This window comes from Taudactylus pleione, unplaced genomic scaffold (assembly GCF_031769625.1).
Source record: "Taudactylus pleione unplaced genomic scaffold, aTauple2 ptg000437l, whole genome shotgun sequence".
Lineage (NCBI taxonomy): Eukaryota > Metazoa > Chordata > Amphibia > Anura > Myobatrachidae > Taudactylus > Taudactylus pleione.
In genome coordinates, this window is record NW_028284839.1 from 1096675 (window position 1) to 1110651 (window position 13977).

Sequence of the window (13977 nt, forward strand, 5' to 3'; positions counted from 1 at the left end):
ACTATTTAGCAGCTATTGAGCCCGTTTAAAAACACCAAATACCTTCAGCAAGCCAAATTGGGGGGTACCATAGGGAACCCCCCTGTCAGAGCATGTTTTGGGGGGTGTCAGGCTGATTTCCCCAAATCTGTCAGTACTTTCTGCTTGTTTAAGTTTCGCCGGGTCCTGTTTTCGCCGACTTTCAAATTTAATACGGTGATACGCGGGCATGCTCGCGATACTTTTCCGCCTGCAAAACAGGTGAAGTAGGTGGAAAGTCCGGTAGGTGAAAAATTATCGCGGCTCAGCTCAAATTGAATATGGGCCTTAATGTGTACAAAGCCACCCATTACCAAAAAGAAGTTAGTGGTCTCTGTCACTATGTGGCCTCCCCACAAGGAATCAGCCCTCTACCTGTTTCAGGGGTAACTCACATGGGACCTTGTGGACAGAAGCTATGCATGAGTTCTCCAAGGGCAATCATAAGCCTTAAAATGTCATTACTCAGCTACCGTGCATAGTTAGGGAGTGAGAATATTCTATCACTGGCCAAGGGGATGGTTTACCATAAATCATGGCAATTTTGGATGATTTTTGAACTTTGTGAAACTGGACAGCCATGTTTGTTTAGGGCAACCTGCTGAAAGCAAGGAAGAGATACATAATCTTCAGAGAGTATGATATCAGTATTGACAGACAAATGAAATCCTTCAAATTCCAGAGAAAAAAACCATTTGAAAGTATTTGGCAACTGTAACATTAATTTTATATGGTGCATAGAGGTTTGCCAGGGTTAAAGAGGGCACTGCATACCTCTCAGATGCCACCTTCAGATGCAATCTGGATGTGTGTGTAAATTCCGGGGCTCAGTTCTGTGCTTATAAGAGTTCTTAAGATATGTAGATCTGCATGCGTGAAAAAGCAAATGATTTGATCTGGAAGTTGCAGCATGCTTTAGATGGATAACTAACCACCTTTGATGTAAGTGAGCCAGGTGGTGTGTGCAGGATATTAATGGTGAGGCTCTACTGAGACTGTTATATTATTCTCTGGAATCATTCATAAGCCATTGTGCCTCTTCATCTTGTTTTCTTTATACCCAGCTACCTGTGGCTCCAAGAATGTTGCATGATGAAACGTGTAAGTACACAGCTGTAGAGCCTTAGGTTGTTTAACACTGCTTTATATTATAGCAAGATAATAATATACATCTTTCTTACTCCAACCACTCTATGTAACATAACCAACTGTTTTTGTTGCACCTCTATTCTTAGACTACAAATTCTGCGAAATGAGAATGAATAAGTATACTGCAGAATTTTAAGCAAGAGAAATGTCTGCAGTAAAACCTGATTTGATGAATTGTGTCACAATTATTTAAATGGCTTCATAACATTATGAAAGAATTGAAGGAGCTACCGTTCTCAACCCCTATATGTTTAGTCTATGGTGGTATATGTAGAAACAGGCTAACTCTGGTTATAGTGTATAAGTCTATTTAATGGTTAATCAAAACCCAAGAGCTTATAGTTACACAATTATATAAATGGCACAGTTAAAACAAAAAATGGGGTCAGTTACAGTGATGATACATAGTATTCAAGTGTAATTATTGATACATTTATATACAGCCAATGGAGTTATCGAAAGGCAGTGGTATTAACAAATATCAAGTCAAGTAAAGGTATTGATACAATAATATGCAACTAATAGAGCCATCAGGGTTCAATATTTTACAGAGATTGAGTCCTTTTAGGTGTAGCGTGCTTCACAGAGCATAGTCAATCAACAGAGAGCGGCGTCCCGCTGTACTGTTTAAAGTTCCATTGGTAGTAGGTAGTGGTAGAAAGGAAAAAAAAGAAAAAGTGAAATATAATAGCAGCCACAGGTGTACTTCCAGGACACCTTATTATAGGTGTGTGTGTGCCTTTTCAGAGTTCCAGTGTTCCATGTGGGGTCCTCACAGGCTTCCCTTCCAGGAGATGAGGTCCAACATCCAACATCCATTATCTAGCCAAAGCATTGGGAGAGGAAGGAGAGGAACCCCCACGGCTTGCCCCTTAAAAGGCAACCCGCGGCAATATTGATCTGACCAGCAGGCCCCCTGACAGAGATGGATGCCCAACGGTACACCCACACAAGGTATAGCATCTGCAGCATCTCCTGGAAGGGAAGCCTGTGAGAACCCCACGTGAAACACTGGAACTCTGAAAAGGCGCGCACACACCTAGAATAAGGTGTCCTAGAGGTAAAAACTGTGGCCGCTATTATATTTTCATTTTTTTCCATTCTACCACTACCTATTATCAATGGAACTTTAAACAGTACAGCAGGGTGCCACTCTCTGTTAATTTACTATGCACTGTGTAGCACGGTACACCTAAAAGGATTCAATCTCTGTACAATATTGAACCCTGATGGCTCTATTAGTTGCATATTATTGTATCAATACCTTTACTTCACTTGATATTTGTTAATACCACTGCCTTTTGATAACTCCATTGGCTGTCTATAACTCATACTTGCCTACTTTTGAAAAAGCATTTCAGGAAGATTGTAAAAGCAACTCCTATAAGCGCGACGGTAAAGTGGGTGTGTACTGCTACATCTGAGAGGCGTGTCATAAACCTGACTTACATCCAAATGTAAATGCGCCCAAAAGCAGTTAATAAGATTTATTTGTTGATGAAAACACACTGATTCTTTTCAGAAAATGCATGTAGCCATAAGGATCATTGTGCCTTATATAACCAATGCAGGGGAATGATACTAATGATCCCATTTGAATGTATATAACTCTGTTTTTTTATTTTAACAGCTTCATGGGGGTGCAAACAGGGAGATTACTAGCCTCTTCAGGGAGACAGGGAGATTGCTGCTATTTCAGGGAGTCTCCCTGACAATGAGGGAAAGTTTACAAGTATGCTATAACTGCATCAATAATTATACTTGAACACCCTGTATCATCACTGTTTTACTTACCCCTTTTTTTGGTTTACCTGTGCCATTTATATAAATGTGTAACTATAAGCTCTTGGGTTAACATTGTGATTAACCATTAAATAGACTTAGACACTATAACCAGAGTTAGTCTGTTTCTGCATATACCACCACACACTATAGATATAACGGTTGAGCACAGTATCTCCTTCAGTTCTTCTATATGCACTGAGAGGATCCAGGCACCTCTTACTTACCTGCGGCACTCCCCGTAATAGAAAAAAGCCATCCAGTCTGCAAGGAAACAAACTACGTTCATATAACATTACGGAGGACTTTCTAGAGAAATATACAATAGGGCAGTAGAGGCTCCAGAGGTTGGGTTGCATTGCAGTCCAAAATTCAAATAAAGGATCCACACTAACTGCCAGTGAGTCCCAGCCATCTCTGGGCCTGATTCAGAGCCGCTCATAAGCGGCCGCTCGTTCGTTCTGAGCGATGTTTGCCCAACTGCGCATGTGTACGGATTTTAATACGCATGCGCGAACCAGTCAGTGCAGCCGAAATTCGTTTGTTTGCTAAATAGCGAATGCCTGCTATTTTGAGTGACAGGAGGAGGCGTATGTGGGTGGTAACAGAGGAAGGTGCTTGAAAACGGGTAGTGGAGATCCGAACGCAGGCGTGCTTAAAAGTCAAAACGGGCGTTTTATGGGTGTGCATAATTAATACAGCAGCGTCATTGACCACGTCACTGGGTTATTTTATAGTCAGAACTGCTCGCAAGATTGTGGTAGGGAAAACCAACCACAAGAATAGCGAGTAGTTCATACGCTGGTCGATGTACTCGATTAATCTAATAAATAGCGGACATGACGTAGGATGCGAGCGGCCAGGGGGCGTAGTTATCCAAAAAACGACCGCAAGTTTTGTTCGCTCGTTCAGACATGGAGGCGTCAACAGACCGCAAAGAGCGAACGGTTCATTTGAATAGCCACCCCCTTTTCCTGAACGACTGTCCGCAAATAGCGTCCGGCTCTGAATCAGGCCCTATGTTTGGCAGCGCTTGAGGTGGCAGTTGGTGTGACTCCCCTATTTGAATTTTGGACTGTGCTGCAGCCCCACCTATGGAGACACCACTGCAATAGGGTCCATTTTTTTAGATAACCAATTAACCCAACAGTGTCTTCTGTGTGGCATATTATGAACCTTAGTCACTTTGTCTGTGTGTGCTTTGTGTGGCACAGTATTAAGTGGGGGCACTTCATTTTGTATAGGTACTGTAAGACATAATATTTAGTGATGGCACATCATTCTGTGTGGGTTATGTGTGGCACAATATGAACAGGATGCACTTTGTTCTGGGTGGGTTCTGTGTGGCATAATATGAATTGAAGGCACTTTGTTCTGTGTGGCATTATATAAATTGAGGCTCTTAGTGCTGTGAGGCATAATAGGAACTGTGGGAATTACTGTGCTGTTTGATGTTGATTTAAAAAAGAATCAGGTTGAAAAAAACAGGAGTCAGAAAGCATGGCCGGAGAATAGAGGTGAAGCAAGAAAACTGTACTGGTGGGGAGTTGGAACTGGGAGGACGAGTTACCAAATGTCTAGTTTCAACTATGAAAAATGGCAGAGAAAATTGTGCACCATGTACAAAGTAAATGTGACTCCTGATTGAACTGAAGCTGCAACCAAATCAAGTTACTACACTCTCATTCCATTTGCTTTATTACCAATACAGGTTAACGCAGACCCCCGTGTTTGGGCTTTAGTTTTTGGGTTTAAATCATTGATGTGATATGGTTTTGGCAAAGCCAACCTCGACTGTTTAAGTTTTTGATTTCTTTAAAAATTTATAAAAACAGCTAAAATTATGTCATTTGTACTTGTTTTTATACTTAAATTATTAACATCAATAACTTTAATTTCCAGTCATTTCCAATCAATTTTGACCCCCCCACAGTTAACAATATTGTGTTTACCAATATTGGCCAAAGGCTGCAACGAGCCGGCTGGCTAAACTAAGTGACACAGCAGCTGCACAAATACATGGCACTTTAAAAGACAATAGCACATCTATGAAACATAATGGAGTAGCAGTGCCAGACTGGATGACAGTTTAATAAACTATACAATCCTACAGAATATTTTCATTAATCACAAACTAAGCCCAAAAGTAAAAGCATAGTAGAAAATATAATATATTACCAATATATTTGTCCAAACAACAAATCACAGGTCTCATGCCAGTAGAAGTGATTGCTGCCAGAATAAAGTCTAGTAGAAAACTAGATTACCATCAAAATTACAGTACTCCAAACAGCAAATCACAGGGCCAAAGCCAGTACAGGTGATTGGAGGTGGAGTGTTATTGGAATGTAAAGTAAAAATTACTATAAGGAAAATAAAATTGGTCACATGGAACAAACTATTAAAAACCAAGCTTCCAAATGTGAGTTTTCAAGGACAAACAAAATTCAAACAGCAAATCACAGGTTTCCGGTCAATACGGGTGATTCAAACCAGAGTACCAGACTAGTAGAAAAGATAATACTAACAAACATCTCCAAATATCAAATCACAAGCCTGAGGAGATGGAGTAATAGGCTAGTAATCTTTATGGAGAAAGGTGGGCAAAGCCCATAATGAAAAACAGTGCTCAATGGAATGTTGTATTTTAAACCAAGCAGTTCAGCGACGGGGACTGCCAGTTCTATTGCTGAAATGCTTGATTTGTTTGGGCCCCCACAAAAGAACATTTTTTTTCATGTTAAACCAAGCTACCAGTGAACTTAAGGCTAACAGTGTAAATCATCCTCAAAGTTGAAGATCCTTATCATCACCCTCATCACCCTCATCACTGTTTTGTTTTGTTAATCACACAATATTTGCTCATTCCCACTGCAATCCACCATCGCAGAAGTAAGTGTAGTTCAAACAAACATACAGGTGGAGCCTGTAATGCAGATTGCAATTGCAAGTGTCTGACAAATATAACATACACAGGAGCCTGTCATGAAGATTGCTTGCTAGTGTCTAAATTTCACTGACACATATTAAAGATGTCTGCTTTCTCCATGCACTCTCTTGCATCTGAAATGACGGGAGAGGGACTTATATGAAATCTCAAACAGCGAAGATCTGAGGTTTCCGGGAAATTACATAAGCCTTGTTTTGAGAACCGAATTTGACAGTAGGAACCAAGCTGTGTCTCAGTTCTACTTGGAAACCCCAAATTTGATTCTGACAGATTTTTCCAAATTGGAACCACTCATTTCCAATTACAATGAAAGAGAAAAAAAAGTCCTACCTTCCACCAATACCCCTATAGAGTGTGTAGAAACATGTTTGCACAGTGAGACATGTTTCCCCCCATCACCCCTGGATATCTCCCCACTTTCCCGATTACAGTTTCAAAATATTACTGTTTATAGTTATACAGTATAGAGGTTTTCTTAGAGCATTTATAATAATATGCAACATAATCATATTACAGCATCGATCAGGGAACTTTTTTACCTTTTACCCCAAAATATATTTAGATATGCTGACGTTACCCCCTTGATTTGAAAGGAAGGAAATCATATGGTAGTGCCCCCATATAATGCCCCTGTAGTAGTGCCCCCATAGTTATGCACCTGAAGTAGTGCCTCCATAAAATGCCCCTGTAGTAGTGCCCCCATATAATGCCACTGTAGTAGTACCACCATAGTTATGCCCCTGTAGTAGTGCCCCCATAGTCATGCCCCTGTAATAGTGCCCCCATATAATGCCCCTGTAGTAGTACCCCCATAGTTATGCCCCTGTAGTAGTGCCCCCATATAATGCCACTGTAGTAGTGCCCCCATAGTTATGCCCCTGTAGTAGTGCCCCCATATAATGCCCCTGTAGTAGTGCCCCCATATAGTGCCCCTGTAGTAGTGCCCCCATATAATGCCCCTTAGTAGTGCCCCCATATAATGCCCCTGTAGTGCCACTTGTACAAAAAAACCAAAAAAACACTTACCTTAATTCCCGCTCCTGCATCCACCGCCGTACTGTCCATCCAGCTTCTCCTCAGAACTATGGGAGAGACGTCATGACATCTCTCCCATAGTGCGCATGGAGAGAGCCAGAAGCTGGAGTTCAGAAGAGAACTCCAGCCTCCGGCTAACACGGTGCTGCAGAGATATAGCCGGGCACCCACTGGTAATAACATCTCAGTGGGCGTCCGGCTTAGAGCCTCCCTGAGGATCAGCTGGGAATGATTCATATGCATGCCCGGCTGTCCGTCCATTACCCCCATGTGGGGTAATTTACCCCTGTTCCCCGACCACTGTATTAGAGCTATATTTTAATTTTGTTATGTTATTTGTTTTTGATTATCTGACAGAGTATCCCAAACGCAGTCCTCAAGGCACCCTAACAGTCCAGGTTTTAAGGCTATCCATGCTTAAGCACAGGTGTACATGTAAAACAAGAATTGAGACACCTGGATCTAGCATTAAATACAAAATTTCTGTATCTTTTCTTGTTGTTATCTTGTTACAAGGCATAAAAATACTGTAGCATGAAAATAATTTCATATTGTATAGTAAAATAGTTCAGTTATTCTAAAATTACAGGAAAAAACTCTCACACTCAAGGTTCAGAACCAACAGAGTCTGTAAGCAATATAATGAAGAAGCTAACAGTGAAAATGACTAAAATAGCACCATTTTCTTACAGCCTAAATTTCCATCTATTCTCTGGCACCTTTGAAATAAAAAGAGATATTTCACTTTATATTTTCTCAAGAAATTTCCGCCACAGCACAGAATGTGCAACCACTTACTGCTGCATTAAGAAAAATTAAGTTGTTACCATAATTCACATCAAGTGAATTTTGTAGATTTTCCACAGACTGCAAGTATCATTTATGAATGAGCAAAAATGTACAGCTGCAGTCCATATGCTGATTTCTAACATTATATGGTTGTTTTTGAATAAATACTACTATTTTTTATAGGAAACCATGGACATCAACATAGCAGCATCTACTAGGAGGTCCAAAACATTGCAGATGTAGGAGAGAGGTACAGTAGATCTGAGCATTCCTAGGTAGTAGAAGGCTGTAAACACTCATGAATTTTGCATTGGGTCCACATGCAAATACATGGTGTTGTATTAAGTGGGATGTATCTACATCAGCGGTATCAAACTCGAGCCATCCAGCTGCAGAGGAACTACACATCCCAGCATGCACTGCTACAGTTTTGCTATTAAGGTATGCTAAAACTGTGGCATGGCATCCTGGGATGTGTAGTTCCACTGCAGCTGGATTGCTCGAGTTTGACACCCTTGATCTACATGAATTCTAAGTAGTGGTGAGAGTACACTTACATGGGTGTTCCTAATTTAGAATGTTTTTCTTTTCAATCACAAATAGACTGTGGCGGGACGTATTAACCAGCGATTTTGTAAAAAATTTATATTTTCCAGGGATTTTCAAGTAAGTTGCAAATCTCCATATGTAAACTTGTGGAAAAATTTCCAGAAAATGCGATATTAAGCCACATGTCACCACAAGCCACTGTCTCGTCTTATTTTCAATGTCTTGGAATTGAAACTGCTTGATGTAATAAGCTCTACAATATACAGTAGATGTCCCACTGGCCAGAGAAAGAGCCTATTCAATCCATGTAGAATTCCTGACCTTGGCTTGTCAAAAAAAAAATCCACTAACAGTCTCCAGTAGGATCCCGTTGTGAATGATGGGATGCAGTCTATACGTGGACACTCACATGATGACATAGCAATGCCAGTGATGGGATTATGATATTGAGTTAATGTTACAGTACTTAAAGCATTTTATCTGTGTAGGTGTTATATCTTTAAGCATGCCACTTACACGCATGTAAAAAGTTGTAACACCGGCATGGTTAATATGCTCTAAGCAGCAATGCTTGCATGTTGTGATGTTGGGATCCCAGTGGCAGCATTTTCATGTTTACATACTCACAGTGGATATACATAGTGAGTGTCAATCTCCTTTACCGTACCATGAATAAAAACCTTTAAGACCACTGATTAGAGCAATGTGTTTTTAATTGTAAACAATTTATAAGGGGAATTTTCAATGTGTGCTTCTTATGTGGTTATGAATACATCAGCATTCTTGTATGAGGTGATTCCCAATGTGTGCTTTCTGTGTACTTTTGTACCTGCAAAGCTGCATACACACACAACGATTTAGTTAATGAACGATTTTAGTAAACGATTTTCTCCCTTGAAAAAATGAACTAAAATCGTTTACTAAAGTTGTTCATTTACTATGTTCATTTAAATGTAATGAACAATTTTTTAGAACTACAAACGATTTTTGCATATTCCCTTACTGAAAATTGTTGAGTTGACAAGTCTGACTGAACTACAAACTACAAACGTGAACGCGCATGAACGAAAATCGTTCATCGTTTGACTCAGAAAGTGAACGATTTTTACAAACGATTATCGATAAACGATTTCGTTTCACGATAATCGTTCAAAAAATCGTTGTGTGTGTATGCAGCTTAAGGCTTAAGTTGCTTTGTACTAGTTGTGCTACCTCAGCATTCTATTTTACTGAGCTGTACCAATCAAATGTTACATATAAGTACTGGGAGTACCTTTATATATAAACTTGAAAGAATACACAACAGCCATTTCCTGGAACCAGATAATTCAATGATGACCAGTCTAGCTTGTTCCACAAGAACAGATGTGTAAGATGGCAAGGCTACTTGGCATGTAACCATGGATTGAGTGATTTCAATCTTCTCTGATGCTAAATACATATAGGGACATCAGCATAGCAGCATCTATTAGAAGGTCTATATATATATATATATATATATATATATATATATATATATTAGGGATGTGCACCGGCCACTTTTCGTGTTTTGTGTTTTGGATCTGGATCTTTCTTCGTGTTTTGGATCTGGATTGGTTTTGCCAAAACCACCATTCCATGTTTTGGGTTCTGGGTTTTGTGTTTTGGATCTGTATTTTTTTTTAAAAAAAGCATAAAAACAGCTTAAATCACAGAATTTGTGGGTTTTTCTGCTCCTATGCTATTATTAACCTCAATAACCTTCATTTCCAGTCTATTCTGAACACCTCACACCTCACAATATTGTTTTTATGGCCAAAAGATTGCACCAAGGTAGCTGGATGACTATGCTAAGCGACACGAGTGGGTGGCACAAACACGTGGCCCATCTAGGAGTGACACTGCAGTTGCAGACAGGATGGCAGTTTGAAAAACTAGGCCCCAAACAGTACATACTGCAAAGAAACAAAAGAGGTGCAAGATGGAATTGTCCTTGGGCCCTCCCACCCACCCTTATGTTGTATAAATAGGACATGCACACTTTAACAAACCAATCATTTCAGCGCCAGGGTCTGCCACATGACTGTGGCTGAAATGATTGGTTCGTTTGGGCCCCCACAAAACAAGCTGGCAATTAATGTGTCCCTGCACAAACTGGCTCTACGGAGGCAAGATGTCGTCCTCATCCTCCTCATCCATCGATTCCTTTGATAAAACAGGAAAAGGGGATTTAGGTGTCCCTGGACTGCTTACGGTCTTAGCCAAAGTTTCTGAACTTAACAGTAACTTTTTATGAACGCGCTGCTGGTGCCGTATAAGGGAGGATGTTCCTAGGTGGTTAACGTCCCTACCCCTACTTATTTCACCTTTACATATGGTACATATGGCAAGACAGTTGTTGTCCGGATTTGGATAGAAATATTGCCAGACCAAAGAGGTGGAATGTTTGGTCTTCTGCCCAGGCATGACCGTGATGGGCTTTTTCATCCCACGGACAATAACTGTCTCCCCCGGAGCCTGATTTAAACAAACCACATCACCATCAGAATCCTCCTCGCCAACTTCCTCATCAGTGCCAGCTACACCAGTATCCTCATCCTGTTGTACTTCAACAGTGACATCTTCAATTTGCATATCAGCAAGTGGACTGTGGGTGCTCCTTTCAGCACTTGCAGGGGGTGTGCAAATGGTGGAAAGAGCCACCTCTTCCCGTCCAGTGCTGGGAAGGTCAAGCATCGCAACCGCCAACAACCTTGGACTATCCTTGGGGATTTGTGATATCTTCTTAAAACGCACAGTTCTTCGCTGTGCTTTTGCCAGCTTAACTCGTTTGATTTTTTTAGCGGGAGGAGGGCTTCCATCGCCATGTGAAGCTGAACCACTAGTCATGAACATAGGAAAAGACCTTAGCCGTTCCTTGCCACTCCGTGTCGTAAATGGCATATTGGAAAGTTTACGTTTCTCTTCAGATGATTTAAATGTTTTTTTCAAGGTCATTTTCCTGAACTTTGTCATTTGGAATTGTATGTGGCCTCTACTATGACATTGGGCATCGGCCTTGGCAGACGACGTTGATGGCATGTTATCGTCTATGTCATGACTAGTGGCTGCAGCTTCAGCTCTAGGAGGAAGTGGTTCTTCATCTCTCCCTATTTTATTTTTATCGGAGAAAGTTTGGTCCTCCATTTATGTTATATCGATTTGATATATACGTGCGGCTAAACACAGAAAATATTTTTTTATTTTTGCTGGAGAGTAGTGCACTTTGTGGGTTACACCACCCTTTAAGAAATGAGCCAGCCGGCTCTTTACTTATGGGACACAGGCGCACGCTTGGCACTACTTTGTTGATGCACGTGCGGCTACTGCGCACACAATTCACAAACACAGAAAATATTTTGTTATTTGGTTTGGAGTGTACTTTGGGGGTTACAGCACCCTTTAATGGTCAAGCCAGCCGGCCCTTTACTTATGACACAGGCGCACGCTTGGCACTACTTTGTTGATGCACGTGCGGCTACTGCGCACACAATTCACAAACACAGAAAAAATATTTTGTTATTTGGTTTGGAGTGTACTTTGGGGGTTACAGCACCCTTTAATGGTCAAGCCAGCCGGCCCTTTACTTATGACACAGGCGCCCGCTTGGCACTACTTTGTTGATGCACGTGCGGCTACTGCGCACACAATTCACAAACACAGAAAATATTTTTTTATTTGGTTTGGAGTGTACTTTGGGGGTTACAGCACCCTTTAACGGTCAAGCCAGCCGGCCCTTTACTTATGACACAGGCGCACGCTTGGCACTACTTTGTTGATGCACGTGCGGCTACTGCGCCCACAATTCACAAACACAGAAAAAATATTTTGTTATGTGGTTTGGAGTGTACTTTGGGGGTTACAGCACCCTTTTACGGTCAAGCCAGCCGGCCCTTTACTTATGACACAGGCGCACGCTTGGCACTACTTTGTTGATGCACGTGCGGCTACTGCGCACACAATTCACAAACACAGAAAATATATTATTTTTTTAGCACTTGGTGGGAGCGCCCCTGATGGACAGAGCACCCCCTGGACAACACTACAGCACCTCTTTAGGACTGGGACACTTTGGAGTGGACACAGCCCCTATGGAGATCTGACTGCACAACACAGTCCAGCCAGCCCCTATGGACTTTGAAGTAGTGGACACAGCCCCTATTAACAACAGCAGCACAGCACAACACAGCCAGCCCCTATGGACTTTGAAGTAGTGGACACAGCCCCTATGGACAACAGCAGCACAGCGCAGCACAGCACAGCACAGCACAACACTACTCTGCACTACACTACACTACACTACACAGCCCAGCCAGCCCTAACTCCCACCCTCCCTCTTCACTGTCCACAGCCGAGTGAGAAAATGGCGCCGACGCGGGTACCTTATATAGGATCCAAAATCCACGAGACCCGGAAGGCGGGATGATGACGTTTTGCCTCGATTTCAGATCCGAGTCAGGTGGGAAAAGTCGAGCCTGACTCGGATCTGCCTCGGATCGGGGTGGCACGGGGGGGTTCGGATTTCAGAAATCCGAACCCGCTCACCCCTAATATATATATATATATATATATATATATATATATATATTTATATAGTGGCAGTATCACCAGAGGTGGCACTGGTGAGCAGCAGATCCTGTGTGGGGCAGGACAGATCTGCCCACACAGAGTAGAAAAGCATTGTGGGAAGATGTATAATGGCTGCTGTATGACCAGAGCCCAGGTGAGGCTGCTGGTGGACACAGTCAGACAGTCCAGGTGGGGCTGCAGTGTGAGTGAAGTAGACCAGGTGGTCAGGATCATTCCTGCAATGAGGCAGGCAGATCCATATACCTCTGACACTGTCCTTGTGAGAGGCGGCAGCCAACAAGCTGAGAAAGCTATACCAGGCCAGGAGGCTAGTGTCCAGTCCTGCATGTGGCAGGAAGGACCACAAATCTCAGAGACTGTGAGAGACTTTCATGCAGATTAGCTGCTTCTATAGAGAGGGCTCAAGAAGTGAGCTAGTGCCCTAAGAAAGGGCTAGGTTGTTTGTTATTTCATTTCTGTTTCCTGATGTCCATGCTGAAGTAAAAGCACCATTTTTCATTTGTTTTACTGGAATGCAATGTGTGGACTCTAATTCTGCATCTAATTACTGCACCACTAACACCAATCTACCAAGCTAATAACCCAAGTATCACATATGGTGGAGAATGCAGGCAGAAAGATTCTACGCACACAGGTCTACGCAACATGATCTGCACAGGAAGTGGATTACAGCAGCTATTGGAAATATGGATGTTTACTGCACCTGCATAGTGGACTCAACAGTGCAAAGCTCATCAGGTTGGTGAGTGAAGATAAAATCTGTTTTTAAATATTTCATGGAAAAGTTGTATGCATGTCTGAAAACCGTGCTACAAAGTTTGCTAAAAAATTTGCACTTCCTCAGCATTGGAAGGGTTAAAAGAAGTTGTGTGGTTTGTTCTGTTGAAATCAAGCTCATTAATACAAGGTGTGTCTAATTATGTGGCCTGGACATTTCTTTTGCAAAGAAAAGAGCAAGTACTATGTTGATTGCTGGACATTGTAGTTCCACAGAAGTGAAAGCAGGTGCTGTGTTATATTGTGCTGTAAATACAATTGAAAATCAAGTGTTGTTACAAGTGAAATAAGAACTGTGCAAAAAAATTTAAAAAATAAAA